The following is a 15,833-nucleotide window of genomic DNA, read 5'->3' on the forward strand; positions in this document are numbered from 1 at the left end:
AGCACGGGTCCTCTCCAATGAAGTAATGCACAAAATTAGTTCCCAATAATATATCAATTATAATTATATTAATTATCATGAATTAATTATGTTATTAGTGTGTAAGCGTCTATTTAAGCATCATAGTTTGTGTGGTACAGCTACATTGTGTGTTCCACATTGTGTTATTTATGGCTGCATCATGAGTGAGGTAGGCATGCGGGTTGATGTGTGAGTAAGAGTATAAATATCAAGCCTATTCACAACTCAAGCTATACAAACATAGGGCAACTGAGATAGGTTTCCTATGAAGTACAAATAACAGAATCATATTTCGAATAAAAATATGCTGGGATCCACTGTACTGATCAACAGAAGCTAATAATGTGACCTAGAATGTGACCTTCTTCTAGTTATTTACATGTGTAGCTTGTGTATATTGTTCAAGTGTCACTTAACAGTTACCATAGCAACACACCCTTTTAAAAGTTGAATTGCTGAATCATGCTATTAATTAGCTTGCGCTGACAAAACAGTGCAATAATATCATATTGCAAGTAATTCCGAGAGTCAGAACTTGTGTTTTTGTCGGGTCATCATGCTTAGAGTTGTACTTGACAATGTCATTAAATTGAATGGACGGCCACTTCTATGACCTTCTCAGCAGGTTGTGCTTTGTGCATCTCTGATCTGCTGTGACAGCTATCAGTGACAGCTAATTCAAAGCTTTTCAATCGCAAATAAAGGCTGCTGCAGTGTTGAAAGAAATATTGACCGAGGCTGTGTCAAGGAGCCAAGCTAATTGCTTTTCACCGAGTTTGTTCTAAACAAATCTGTAGTCTGGACTTTTATACTGGCGGGGATACACAATGTACAAATCAAGTAGACTGGATCAATCATGACAATTACATGCCACACTGTCATTGCTGTGACTTTGTTCATTTTCATTTCAATAGGCAGAAAAAAATGGAAATAAACAAAGTACCTATCCATACATTTTTTTTTTATTTACTGAAGGTTTGTGTGAATAAAACACGTGCAAACTTGAGGGTGCATTGAGGATTGTGTCTGTCAAATGAGTAAAACAGCACTTGCAATCCATTTTGCATGTTTCCTTTCATGAATATGCAGTGTATATGCAGATTATCAGAACGCCCAAAATACCCGGAGGTGGAGATGCACGTGTAAGCATTTTACATGTGCAATGTGATTTATCATATCTGAAACATGTTTGCGGCCTGTGTTTTTTCATCTATATTTAGCACATTTAAAAGGCAGGTGCAAAATGGCACAGTGTTACGCACAGTTGCGGTCAGAAATCAAACTAGTAGACCTTTGGTTTATTCAGCAAGGCCATTTCTAACAGCGCCTGCCATGCATGTACAGTAGACCCCCACTTTTCACAGGAGTTACGTTCCACACTTACCAGCCATAAAAAATTCTATTTTCGACACAAGGCTTGAACAAGGATGAACATTTAATTAAGTAGGTTATAGAAATAGGATAAGTGTCATAGAAAATGGATGATGGCAGGTTAGAGAAACACATAAAGATAAAGTGCATTCACATAGTCAGCAGTCAGCAGTAAGATATGGTCAGAGAATGGGGCAAGTGGGTCAAAGATAGGATGTGTTGTGCTGGGAGTGCGTGTTATATTTTGCACAGAAAAAGATGTTGATGCGAGACTACGACATCAGAAAAAACACGACTCTCAGCTGTTACTGCCACACATGCACTCACAAGGAATGTTACAGATAGGTATCTTGTCAAGAGAGCATTCGTCAGTCGTCTGGAGGAACCCCTATAAAAAGCTGTGAGCTTTAAAGGGGGGGGGGAGAATATCTCTCTCGTTTTGGTCAGGACATTAGGAGGGACATTTTTGTGAAACTATTCTGTCTGACTTATTTTCAGTACATTTTGTAAAACTTCAATTGGAGTGTGAGTCTTATTCCTTCTCATAATTGGAGATTAATGGACACACAAGGGGCGGTGAAATGTATTATTTAACTAAGTGGTCCTTGTGGCCTCTATTAGGTTGAGAAGAATTTCATCTCCAAAAATTTCTACAAACTTTTTACACATAAAATGGTAATGTTATGAGTGATTTTCAGACAATTCAAAGAATATACAGCATCTTTATTTTCTGGCTGATTAATTTACCCCCTCATTCCAATTTCATTGTAAAGCTGGTGTGACAGCGGGCGCGTCTGCTGGGCACACCTCCAAAAGGCACCAATTGGAGGTGTCATATGGAATCATTTCATTACGCCACGTGAGGGAATGAACCGTGACGTTCAGTAGCAGGCTTGTAATTTGGAATTTAAAGCGTTAAAGAAGATTGCATGTCAGGTTAGATCAAGTGGCGGGTTATGCCGTGCGCATGTGACTGTTATATTATCAGTACGAGCATGCCTTCTTTGTACAGTGTTGCCTAAAATATGCTAAAATATTGTCCCAGGCTAGTCTGGAAGGATAAGCTGCCCTTCTCCTCTAAGATGTCCTTGTAACAGCACACAGAATCCATGACCCCTCTGGCATTCAATCATCTTTATCCTTAATAATGGTCGCCACAGTCTAGCGGCCAGTATTGGTGGGCGTGGCGCCTCTCTCTGAGCTTTTTATGATTACGGCACTTCTGCTTGGGAGACGTAAAGAAGTGCAAAAAGTGAACTAATAAGCAATGTTATTTTCAGTGTGGCTGCGCAGGCACACACTAGTGAGGTGTGGCTCAATACTGAAATATCAATACATCCGACACCCGATCGTTATGCAGTGAAATAGTTTTTCATATGAAAACATATCTACTTTGATACTTCAGTCATTTGAGGCAATGTGAGTCATTAACACGAACACTGGAAAGTAACAAAATGATTGAGATCTCATTTAAATGATACGCGGTTGGTGGGAACTACTTCCAAATATGGCCCCCAGACTGGACTTTCGTCACCCTTGACCTATGATGAACAACTTCCCTGACGTGTGGAGGAAATTCAAAGTTGTATTACCAGTACATTTGTGACGTCTGTTTGTTGGGTCCTTGTTGATACAGTTCATGGTTTGCTTTCCACATTCAAATAATCAAGTCCTTCGTTTCCTTGACATGTTTGTAGTGGGATTAAACACAGGATTACTTGGCATCATTCCTGTTACCATGACTTCTACATCCACCTTCAGTGATGTTTAATTAGTTGATGCTCCCTCGACTGGAATGAAATAGAGAGGATTACAGCATAACCAAACACAAACAAAGACACGACAAAGACGATCAGTCACTACATTCACATACACGAAAATAAAACAAACTACAATAATGCCTCGTTCATCGTGGTTCATTTGCTCCAGAATCGACCCTGATAAGTGCCATCCATCCATTTTTTTTCTTCCGCTTATCCGGGTCCGTTTTGCGGGGGCAGCGTCTTGGCAGGGAAGTCCAGACTTCCCGGTCCCCGGCCACCTCTTCCAGTTCCACCGGAGGACACCAAGGTGTTCCCAGGCCAGCTGTGAGGCATACTCCCTCCAGCATGTCCTAGGTCTGCCACGGGGCCTTCTGCTACCTGGGTATGCCCGGAACACCTCACCAGGGAGGTGTCCGGGAGACATGCCCGAACCACCTCAACTGTCTCCTCTCGATGTGAAGGAGCAGCGACTCTACTGTCTGAGCCCCTCCCGGATGACCGAGCTCCTCTCCCTATCTCTTAGGGTGAGTTCAGCCACCCTACGGAGGAAACTCGTTTCAGCCGCTTGTATCCACGATCTCGTTCTTTCGGTCATGACCCAAAGCTCATGACCATAGGTGAGGATGGGAACATACTGTAGATTGACCGGTAAATTAAGAGCTGAGGCGGAAGGCAAAGCTGAACAAGCATCCTCTTCATCTTCTACACATTGACAAGCAAGCTAACAAATGTGCTTCAGTGATAATGAAAATGTCTGATTGACTTCCCTGTTGAATAGTATTGGTATGTTGATGGTTTTAAAGGTAAATTACAGTACATACCAAACATTCCCAGCATACTACGCACATGTATACTACACATTCAAGCCATGGCTGTCAGCAGGCACAAGTGTACCATGGCTGAGCAGCGCAACATCTTCATTCACTGACTGTCATAATGATCTGCTACAGTTTATCATTTCAACACCGGAACATTTCACTGTGTGTGTGTGCGCGTGTGTGCATGCGTGTGCGTGTGGGAGCGAGAAGGAAGTAGCACAAAGTCGTTCAGTCATGGTTATCAGTATGCTTCACTTCCAGTCTTGACATAGGATGTACAGCACTTACAATACATGAGCAAAAAGTCTATTGAAATATGCATTATTTTCATTTTTTCATTTCAAACCTTGGCAATGGCGTTGTTTTGTCACAAGATACAGCAATTCCTTGTTTATTGTGGTTAATTGGTTCCTGACCAGACCTTGATAAGTGAATTTCCCCGAAGTAGATTTCTGAATGTTTTCATAGTTAGAGCATAGAAAACCAGCTTACGACCTTGTAATGGTAATGGTAATGGTTTCATTTATTTTGAACATGCATACAAGTTACATTGGAATACATCACACAGTACAATTCACAGTTCTACATGTTCAAAGAGGAGTAGGAAGAAGCAGAACTTATTTAATTCTACCCCCCATCCATTTCATATCAATTGCTATGCATTTGTTCACTTCCTGTATTCCAAATGTACTCTTTGCCAGTTTCAATACATAGGAAAATGTGATGAATAATCATGCTAAATAATAATAAATATATAGTCAGTGTAAGAGTGGTTAGACATACTGTAGCATTGTATGTACACAATGCTTCAGGACTCTTCTTCCTTGTACTTTGTAAACATCAACTGCTTGTACTGTTTCTTGAAGTCACTCATTTTAGTGCATTGTTTGAGTTCCTTACTCAATCCGTTCCGTAATCCATTGTAAATACGTTTTTTAACATTTTTAAAAGCCCTCCAGACATAAAATAACACCCGTACAGCCACCTTACTCTCCTATTACCCAATATAGTAATCACAGAAAACAAGACAAACAAAACACAGTATAGACTTACACATATGAGCATTGGGAGAGTTCTTTGTTGTTCTTCTTTTTTTACTTCCTGTTCTATACAGTACTTCTTGTCGTCTCATCCGTGCAACAATACTTACTTATCTTAGTGACTAGGGTCAAATACAACATATCATCACAATGTCTTTGAACGCTTCTCCTGAATGCCTAATATTTGTATTTTACTCCATTAAGCCATTGTTATGCTTGAAATGCTTCATTTAGGCAAAAATATACATACAGTTTGCTTAAATATGCATATTTTTGTCTAATAATAGGTTGTAGTCAACTACAAAACAGCGATGATTTATAAATTAATATGTTTAGAAAAAAAGAACACAGTGAAGTTGGAGCGCAAAGTGGAGAGGGATTATTTTATGGTAGTGTTCTTTTATTTCTAGTTCTAAATAAAATTTAAAAAATGGTTAAATACATTAACCAACTTGTTTAAGTCAACACCCCTCCAACAAGCTGACTGACATCAACATAAGCAGTTGCTGACATAACCAAAACTGACACTGAAAATAGCCATTTGTGGCACATTTATTTCAACTTTGCATGCTTGACATGGTTTTCCTCCATTTCTACATATTTTTATTTAGATTCCTATGTTTTCATAATTTTATCCTCTAATCTAACAGCACTGCTGTGCTCATTTTGTTGTATGTTTTGACTACAATGGCAATAAAGCTTTCACACATGCGCAAATCTATAAATGTAAAAGAAAAACTACAAAAGCCACAGTTCCACCCATGCTGTGATTCACACCAAAATAATAATCCTACATTTTTTGTATAAGTCTTTGATATTTTGTAGAATCTGTTGGAAACGTGTCTGTGTCTGTATTTTTTTTTCCAAGTGCTCTGACCATTTTTTGCGGAGTTATACTGTATGTCCCAATGCAGAAAATGGTCCTATTTCGCAATGTTAAAGTATCCTTTGAAAAAATTCCTGGATCCAGACGGTGATCCAGATCACCCACAAAATTTTGTCAGTTCTTCCATTTCCCATTGCTGACAATTCCTGAAAATTTCATCCAAATCCATTCAGAACTTTTCAAGTTATATTGAACACAAACAAACCAACAAACAAACAGATAAACGCTGGCAAAAACCTAACTCAAATGGGTGAATTTTGTTAGTTGATATGGTTGAATCCAGGCTAACACAGCTATGCTTTTATTTTGAAGCTTAATTTGCACTGAAAAGGAAGAAACTGTGTACATGTTTTAATGCTGTGTCAGAAGACAGCTTTTGCTTTAATGATGAAATTAACAATACTGTATCATATTTTTCATAGAAATGGCTCTCACAGTTTAAGTCGACAAAAGCGGTCGACTTCCTGTATGTCCACGTCGAGATTCCTCCAGCTGTCTAGAGGGCGCCAACATTCGGACGTAGGAATAGCATTATATCCTGCCTCTTCCTGCTTTGAGAACCTATGACACAACACATGCACACGCATTAGTTATGTTTATTGTCAGCGAATGAAAGCGATTTGGCAAAGTTCTGAATGTACAGCCTAACCACATAATGACTCCAATGTGTTGTTCGCGTCTGTGAGACTGCTTCTGTGCACATGCACGTGCCACAAACATGTACGTGAATCAGTGGTGGGTGGTGCATTTGGCACCTGGGCCCACAGTGGGGACCTAAGTGACACAATCCACCTCTTAATAGCACCAATATTGCCACTTCTTGGCATTGCGGCACGACCCCAGGATGCGTGAGATGAGACTCAAAGTGCAGGCAAAAGTCTTTTTAATTATTAAGGCTGCTGTGTAGCGGCAGGAACCCACACAAGACCAGTTCACGACAATGCTCCAACAAACAAAGGAGCGCGACGCAGAACTAAAAACAAGCATAACTCAAAGTACTACAAAATAAAGGCAACCAACAGAAACTAAGGCATAAAAAGGGAACCGAAATGAGCTGTCACACAGGCAACGCACATCGTGACAGTACAACTGTTGTACACATGACCAAGAAAAGAGATGTGTACTGCTTGTTTGTTCATCAAAACGTGACTCTGTAACGACAGAAATAGCACATTAGCCTTTTAGCATTTCAGCACACACTTTTTCTGGCCCAACATGTAGCAATGTGACAAAACCCCTACTTTAGCAATGCAAAAATCTGTCACTGAGCGTGTACCCTTTGTTCGTGGGGAGTTCGTGGGGACGTTCTTAAAAATGTTGTTTTTTTCACATGATATTGAGTGTATTTTCATTCGTATACATGTTTGTTAGGGAAATCCATCCATCTATTTTCTATGCCGCTTATCATAATTAGGGTCGCTGGGGTATGCTGGAGCCTATCCCAGGTGAGTTCAGGCGAGGCCCTGGGGCAGACCTAGGACATGCTGGAGGATTATGTCGCACAGCTTTCCTGGGAAAGAACTGGAAGAGGTGGCGAGAGACCGGGAAGTCTGGACTTCTCTACTGAGCCTGCTGCCCCGCGACCCGGATAAGCAGAAGAAAATGGATGGAATGGAATTACCTGAAATTACTGAAATATCAAAAGTATCAATATTTAGATTTGAGAATTAATTTCAAAGATTTCACATCACTAGTCTTTGGTTGTTGATAATGTCCCCAAACACACTGTATGCGGTCCCATTGCTTTATGGGACCCCAAAGACAGCACAAAGTGAGAGGTCTGATTGAACGTTTGCCAAAAGCTTTCTCCATGTATCAAGATCATTTCGCCCAGATAACTGATTCTTTATGAATCCAGCCCAAATAAGTTTGGACTCATTTAGTATTTTGCTGACAGGTTCACAGTGTCCCTGAGCAGGTGATGTCATGCAGCTATCTATTCATCCTTGGACCATTCTACCCTTCAATAAAAAAAGGAATAATTAAATCCTTGAGGCTCATATCACAGAATAGCAGTTGTGTGTGAAGGGAGGCGTATCGATGTTTACCAGCCCTTACAAATGGCAAACAAGCATGTCAGCAGGACACAGTGTGTGTGTGTGTGTGTGTGTGTGTGTGTGTGTGTGCGTGCGTGCGTGCGTGTGTGTGTGTGTGGACAGCAGCTGCTACTCTGTGGATGTCTCTTAGGACCACAGCAGGCATCTGAGTATTTGTTGTGTGTGTGTGTGCGTGTGTTTGCTTGGGGAGGGTATATGAAGGGCAGTTCAATGAGAGTGAGCAGATCCATCAGACAAAGCACACGATGGATACACGCACTATTTTAATAACAGCCACTTTCTTTTGTAAAGCATCTATGAATCTATCAAATAATTTCTCCGTGTCTTCCTTTTTGCCCTTCATGGCCTGATTGGCCACACTGACTATGGGATCATTGCTGGTTGATAATGGGAATGGGAATGGTTCATTTATTGGCAACATGCCTAACAAAATGAGACCGAAGTACATCATAGGAAGAAGCATATACCACAATACGATACTAATCTTGAATAGTAAAAGAAAAGCATAATGATTTGTGATAGTAAAATGTATAAATAGAAATAACATAAATATATGTAATAATCAGTGATAAATAAGTCTCTGTTTTTAGCAAACCATCTTTTTAATTTGAGCTCAGGTCAGCACATACTAGACCATTTTTTGTTTGTTTATTCCTCTACTTCTTCTTATTTTGCCTCATTTTTTGCCCCCCCAACTGCTCCCACATTTCTCAGCCGACTCAAACCAATCCAACCTGAAAATGTTCAGCTCATTCAGGACATGTAGGCTATCTACCAGGACTTTCCTAAGAATTCCCGCATTTACTGCAATTGTATGTTTTCTGTGACAGTTTTACCATGGAAAATGAATGGGCGATTTGTTTGGCGCACCCTATTGGTGGTGGAAAAAATGATTTTCCATTACTGGAAGCGTGACATGGCTCAGGTGATAGAGTGGTTGACTACCAACGTGGTGGTTGCTGGTTTGATCCTTGATCCCGCCGTGGTCATTCACCCTATTTAGAAACAGCAGAAACATTCAGTCTACTTTTTTACTTTCCAACGTTTGGACAAAAACAAAATGAAGAAGAAGACCACTTACTGCTGGAAAGTAATTTTACATTTTCCATTGCTGTAACATTTCACATATTGTACAAGGGGACAAGGGGACAAGGGGATCTCTGGTGGTAGATTGGTCGTCTCCAAACCCCATCATTGCTGGTTTGATCCTTAATCGCACCGCAGTCATTGAACTTATTTGCATATTTCAACATTTAGTCATCTTTACTTCAAATTCCACCCTTTTTAGTTTGCTATCGACGCCTACATTTCTCAACCGATTAAAATCATTCCGACAACAAAATGCTCCACTCATTCAGGACATGTAGACTATCTATCAGGACTTTCCTGTAATGTTATATTTTCTGTGACAATTTCCTCATGCAAAATGAATGGATAATCTATCTGAAGCCCCCTACTGGTGGGAAATCATGTCACACCTAACATTGTATCATGGAAGCATGGCTCAGGTGTGGTCATCTGCCAACCTGTGGTTGTGGGTTCATCCCCCCGGTGACCTTTTGCCATCCTTATCAAATTTACACATTTAATATTCTGCGTATTTCTTTCTGCCCCATTCTTTGGCCGTCAACTATTTCCTAATTTTTTATCCAATTTAACACCATTCCAACATCAAAATTGCATCACTTAGGGCACATGGGCTATCAGGACATAGCAGTCCAGAACAGAGGACAGCCAAACGAAATGAATGTTCCTTCAACGAAGGAAACAAACGGCCAGTTTTTTTACAATCGAAGGAGGTGGATGTAGATATCAACACCATTGATACATGCATTCCACTGTATGGCAGAAACAACATTATCGTTAAGTTCACCAACAGGAAATTCAAAACCGCACTGCTGGAACACGGAAAGAAGCTGAGAGGTACAAACGTCTACGTGAATGGGCATCTGACAAAACGAATGCTGACATCGCCAGGAAAGCACGAGACTTGAGGAAGCAGGGAAAGATTCAAGGTACTTGGAGCACCAACGGTAAAATCTACATTAAACTAAATGGAGGACGAGTAGAAGCAAGGGTGCTTGATCTGGATGCATATTAAAGATCATATTACCATAACAACAAGGAAAATGGAGGCTACAACCCACCATGAAAGAACCATGCAGATTACATTCAATAACGTTTGACTTTTGATCTTGTCAGTGTTGCGTTTTGTCAGATGCTCATTCATGTAGACGTTTGTACCTCTCAGTTTCTTTCCCTGTTTCAGCAGTGCAGTTTTGAATTCCCTGTTGGTGAACTTAACGATGATGATGGGTGTGGTGTTGTTTCTGCCTTATAGTGGGACGCAAGTATCGATGGTGTTGATATCTTCATCCACCTCCTTTGAATGTAGGAAGTTGGTAATCTTTTGCTTTGTTGAAGGAGCATCCATTTCACCTGGTTCTCCTCTGGTTTGGACTGGCCTATCTCTTGGCCTGGGTGTAATTCAGAGCTTTGTGAGGATCACATCATTCATTTGTGCATTCTGATCCATTTCATCAATTATATTTTTCATTTGCTCAGTGATATTTTCCTTTGCTTCTTTCTCTTCCTCAAGAGTGGGGCGCAAGGCAGCATTGCATAAGGATGTATTTTCTTCCACAGGGTTTTTAACCTCCTTGAGAGCAACACGTAAAGCAGCATTATCTTCCAATCATGCCTTGATATCATCCTGCAGAACCTTGATATCATTGCATAATGTTCTATTTTCTTCCATAGGGTTTTTAACCTCCTTGAGAGCAGCACGTAAAGCAGCATTATCTTCCAATAATGCCTTGATATCATCCTGCAGAACCTTGATATCATTGCATAATGTTCTATTTTCTTCCATAGGGTTTTTAACCTCCTTGAGAGCAGCACGTAAAGCAGCATTATCTTCCAATAATGCCTTGATATCATCCTGCAGAACCTTGACATCATTGCATAATGTTCTATTTTCTTCCATAGGGTTTTTAACCTCCTTGAGAGCAGCACGTAAAGCAGCATTATCTTCCAATAATGCCTTGATATCATCCTGCAGAACCTTGATATCATTGCATAATGTTCTATTTTCTTCCATAGGGTTTTTAACCTCCTTGAGAGCAGCACGTAAAGCAGCATTATCTTCCAATAATGCCTTGATATCATCCTGCAGAACCTTGACATCATTGCATAATGCTCTATTTTCTTCCATAGGGTTTTTAACCTCCTTAAGAGCAGCACGTAAAGCAGCGTTTTCATCTTGCAACTCCTCGATTTTCTCTCTTAATGCCTTGGTATCCTTGCTCAGTGCTCAGTCCTTGCTTTGGACCCCCAAGGCCTGTTCGATGAGGCTGTTGTTCTGCGATTGTACACATTGAATCTGTGATTGCAGATACTAAAATTCTTGCTTTGTTTGTAAAAATTATGCTTTGTTTGTGATTGAACACCTCAATTCTTTCTCTGTTTGTGCTGCAATACGCTCTTGGATGTCATTCATCTCCTTCTTCAAGGCATGTACTAATATCAGATTATTGCTCTCTAGAATATTTTCTGTGCCGGGAGGTGTGGAAGATGGGAGAAACCTCTCATTTATCTTCTTCTCAAGGGTGTGTAAAAATACCAAACTCGAGAATCTTTTGGAATTCTGTTTTTTCTTTCGAGGCATCGTCCTCCTCATCCGATGCTCAGACTGACCCTATTTCTGATTTTGAATCCGTATTTCCAGGGACAGTATCGTCTCGCTTTGTGTTTAACATTTTTGCTAGGCAACCGCTTTCAACTTCAGCAGTTAGCCAATGAGCTTGACTTGCTAGTAGCGATCAGCACTTGTAACTGGTTTATTATTATGTACCTCTCGCCTATCCGAGTTAAAATTGAGGGAGTCAGCCAGCAGTTCTGATCTTGTGTTCGTGAAGTGTAGTCAGGAAAGCACCAAAATAGTTCAAATTTCTAGTATCGTCAGCAGAGCTCTTGCCAATGTAGGTCCTTTCCAGTCAACAACAAGGGGAAAACACAAAAAATTAGGATTTTTCCTTGTTACATTACAACTTATTTCTCATAATTAAAAAAATCCCTTTTTCCTTAATATTTCAACTTTATTATACAAACATGTTATTTTTCCTCATAATATTAAGTCGTTATTCTTGTAAAAGTACCACTTTTTCTCATTAGATTACAACTTTTTAATTTTAATATTTTGACTGTATTCTTCTAAAATGACTGCAGAGCCTCCATTTCTGCTGTAGTTTAAAAAAAAAAGTTTTTCTTTTTAGGATGTGCGGTGGGCCAGTAAAAAAACAGCCGTGGGCCACAAATGGCCCCCAGACTGCATTTTGAACACCCCTACTTTAGAGCCACAGCAGATGTCAGCACGGCTGTCGCGCTCCTGACTCCGATTCATCGAAAGAAAATGTCAGCGTCAAGCTAGCAGGAGGGTTTGGTGGGTGGGAAGTGAGTAGTGTGTTAAAAATGGGCATTTTTATGGTTGTCTCAATTTGTCATTCACTGGTAGGCGTGGAACACTACACTACTAGCTGGAGCACTCTACTACGGTATATATGGTATATATGCTACAATATATGCTACAATGGTATATATGCTAGCTGAGCATCTTAAGCAAGATCATGAACAGTACATGGTAATCTATTTTCTGAGTCATCTTAGTTCCTGCTTCCTTTTTTACCCTTCTCCTCCTCCTCCATTCCTCCTGGACCACCTGGCCATCTGCCTGTGTGGACCATAAGAGTCCGTGAAAAGTGAGTGTGATGTAACAATTATGTTGAGAAGATGTGGGTGTATTTATTGCATATGCTAGTAGGTTTATGCCACACATTCATTGTTTATAATGAGTGGCATTCTTTCTATTAACGGTATGAAAGCGAGCGTGTGTCCACGTGTGCACACGAGGCATTGACTGCGGGGATTCACAGTCAGAAAATGGTGGAGCATATGGTGCTCATCAAGGTCACAGGACAAACTCCATGGGATGTGCGAATGTGTCAGTCTGTGTGCGCGTTTGGAGCCAGAATTTGTTTTTTAGTGTGGAAGTGTGCAAGTGGAAACATACAGTATGTACACCACTATTTTTTTTTTATTTTGTCCCGTGTTTTTCTCGTACTTGGGGAGATTACAAATGTGTAACATTTTTTGGAAAGTGAAAAATTAAGTGAAATTAGACATGGTAAAATGCTTAGAAAGAGGAGAAATCAACAATGGTTGTATCAAACACCATCAAGGATAAAGATGGTATCCTTGATGGTATCCTATGAAATGGACAGTGATAACTAAGCAGTGAAGTGCTTTCATTATTGAGACCTCCTCCTCCCAATAAGCCTGTCTCTCCCTCCCTTGCAACGCTCCTTCCAGTGTGCACGACAACCACAGGGGTAAAAGTCAAGGATTTTTCTCTGGTCTTGCCTCAACTAAAAACACAACTAATAGATGTGTCCGTAAAAATGTCTATTTTCAACACATGGCTCGCTCCTCCCCCTCCAAACCTACCTGCTCCCGTACACTAGTGATGTCCAAATGCAGCCGGGGGGCCATTTGTGGCCCGCATCTTTGTTTTTATTGTCCGGCAGCACATTTTAAAAATATAATTTTAATAAATTATTGCTGTTTCGAGGTTGACTACGACCTATTATTAGTAAAAAAAAAAAAAAAAGCATATTTAAGCAAATGTTACATATTGTTGGCCTAAATTAAGCATTTTCAAACATAAAAATGTCCGAAATGAACTAATATACAAATACAGTTTTAGGCAATACAAGACGTTTAGGAACTGTAGTCTACACTGGCCACTAGGTGTCACTAGTAACACACACACCAGACTTAATAGCCAACCACGGGCTTTTACTGTATATTACTTTAGAATTACTTATCTCACAGTAGGCACACTAATAATATATTAATAATAGTCATCGGGTCAGTCAGTTGAGTTATGTTGTGGTGTTATTTCAGCTAAAACTCAACTCTGAATCCCGACGTCACTTCCTGTCCACACGTCCGGAACACATTTATTGAAACACACAGGTCTTAATTATGTCTTAAATGCCTTATTTCTGCTTATTGTGTCTACTATACTGGGTAATATGAGTATAAAGGTGACTATAGGGGTGTTATTTCATGTCTAGAGAGCCCTAATAATGTAAAAACATTTTATTTACAAAGTCATGAACAGCTTTTCTATTCCCTAACTACAAAAATATTTTTTTAATTAATATTGAATCCTACTTTGCAGAAATTCAGTTTTCACGGTCAGGTCTGGAACCATTTAACTGCAATAAACCACTGCTGTATACAGTGTTCCCTCGTTTATCGGTATAATTTATATCGGATAGGTTCCCGAAATAGCCCCGAATAAGTGAAATCCACGAAGTAGCCAACAATTATTATATACTGTATGTTTTAAGGCTGTCAAACCCCTCACCATACACTTTGTACAATTTTCTCAGACACATTTGTCTTTTGTTTAAACACTCTCAAAGTTCAAATTTCGTTTTAATTTTAATGATCAACCTATTAGGTTGGACACATTAAATTATTAAGCGACTCACACGTATTTCACTCCTCTGGCTGCCTCTTCATCCTGGCACCATTCGGCTCTAGCGTTTTTGTATCCTTGTTAAAACATATTGCTCCTGTTGTCGTATTTTACTCCTCCTTGTCGTCCTCCATGAACCGAAGATTCATTGACAGTCTTCCGTAATTGCGCCCTACGGCTGCGTGACTTCTGCCTTCCTTCAGCATGTACAGAAGTCCAACTTTTTGTGTGATGGCTGCCTTTTGGGTGCAGAACATTTCCTCGACATTTTTGGTTTTGTCGGGGAGAAAACGTGCAACCGTATAGCGTCCAGAGTCACACGCGGTTAGCTTCTTCTGTTTCTTCTATTGTTTACAGTATTGGCGGTTAGCAAGGAGCTCACATGGTTAGCTATTTTGCTAGGCATGACCACAACAAGAGATGGCATGAAGGAGATTGATTGACAATGGTCTACAGCCAATCAGGATGCAGAAGACTATGGCTGTTGCAGACAGAAGAGAGAGAATAGAGACACCGCCACCTCGCGCTAAAGCACAGAACTACAACACTAAACTTCCCACAATGCAGTTCTTCATAAAGGGCCAGCGTTCATATGCTGTAAAAAAAAAAAAAAAGCACAAAAATTGAACAAAAAAAATCTGCGAAACAGGAACTCCGCGAAAAGTGAACTGCGATGGAGCGAGGGAACACTGCATCTCAAAGCTGAGATGCAGGTTTTTCTTGAAATATATGTACTGTAACGTCTTAGCATATCTACGTTTGCTTTGCAAAATATCAAAGTGGCCCTTGCGTCAGTTCATTTTTCACAATGTGGCCCAAAAACGTAGGACACTTTTGCTGTACACTGATGCTGATTCTGCTCCATCGTGTTTACCAACAACATCCAAGGAGTGATTTTCATGAGCTACTACATTCACGCCGTTTTAAGTCGCCCAAAGTCTTTCCATGCAGAGAGGGCCTAAGCTGCTCTCAGCTAAATTAGCAAGACGCACCCGGCTACTTGCTGCAAGAGCGAGAGGTTGGGGGTGGGGCCTCGGGAGTTGTGCGCCGACCAACCACTGCCACTGCAAACTCTCCACAGTCAGTACTTGACAGGCACACATTAGTGGGATTACTGCCATAGCTCTTGTCACTAGTCTGTGATTCCATGTTGGTCAGCCCTTGGGGGCCCCCTTCTGGCCCGTGACCTCAAGCATTTGCTTCTGCCTATAACAAAAGTTACAAAAGATAATCCTAAAACAATCTCACAGTATTATTGCTTATATAATGCTTATGCTTGCACTTTCAAGCTTTGTGTTTTTGCATGCACCACCTTCTTTGATTGTAATAAAGT

Source organism: Dunckerocampus dactyliophorus, chromosome 2 (genome assembly GCF_027744805.1).
Source record: "Dunckerocampus dactyliophorus isolate RoL2022-P2 chromosome 2, RoL_Ddac_1.1, whole genome shotgun sequence".
Classification (NCBI taxonomy): domain Eukaryota; kingdom Metazoa; phylum Chordata; class Actinopteri; order Syngnathiformes; family Syngnathidae; genus Dunckerocampus; species Dunckerocampus dactyliophorus.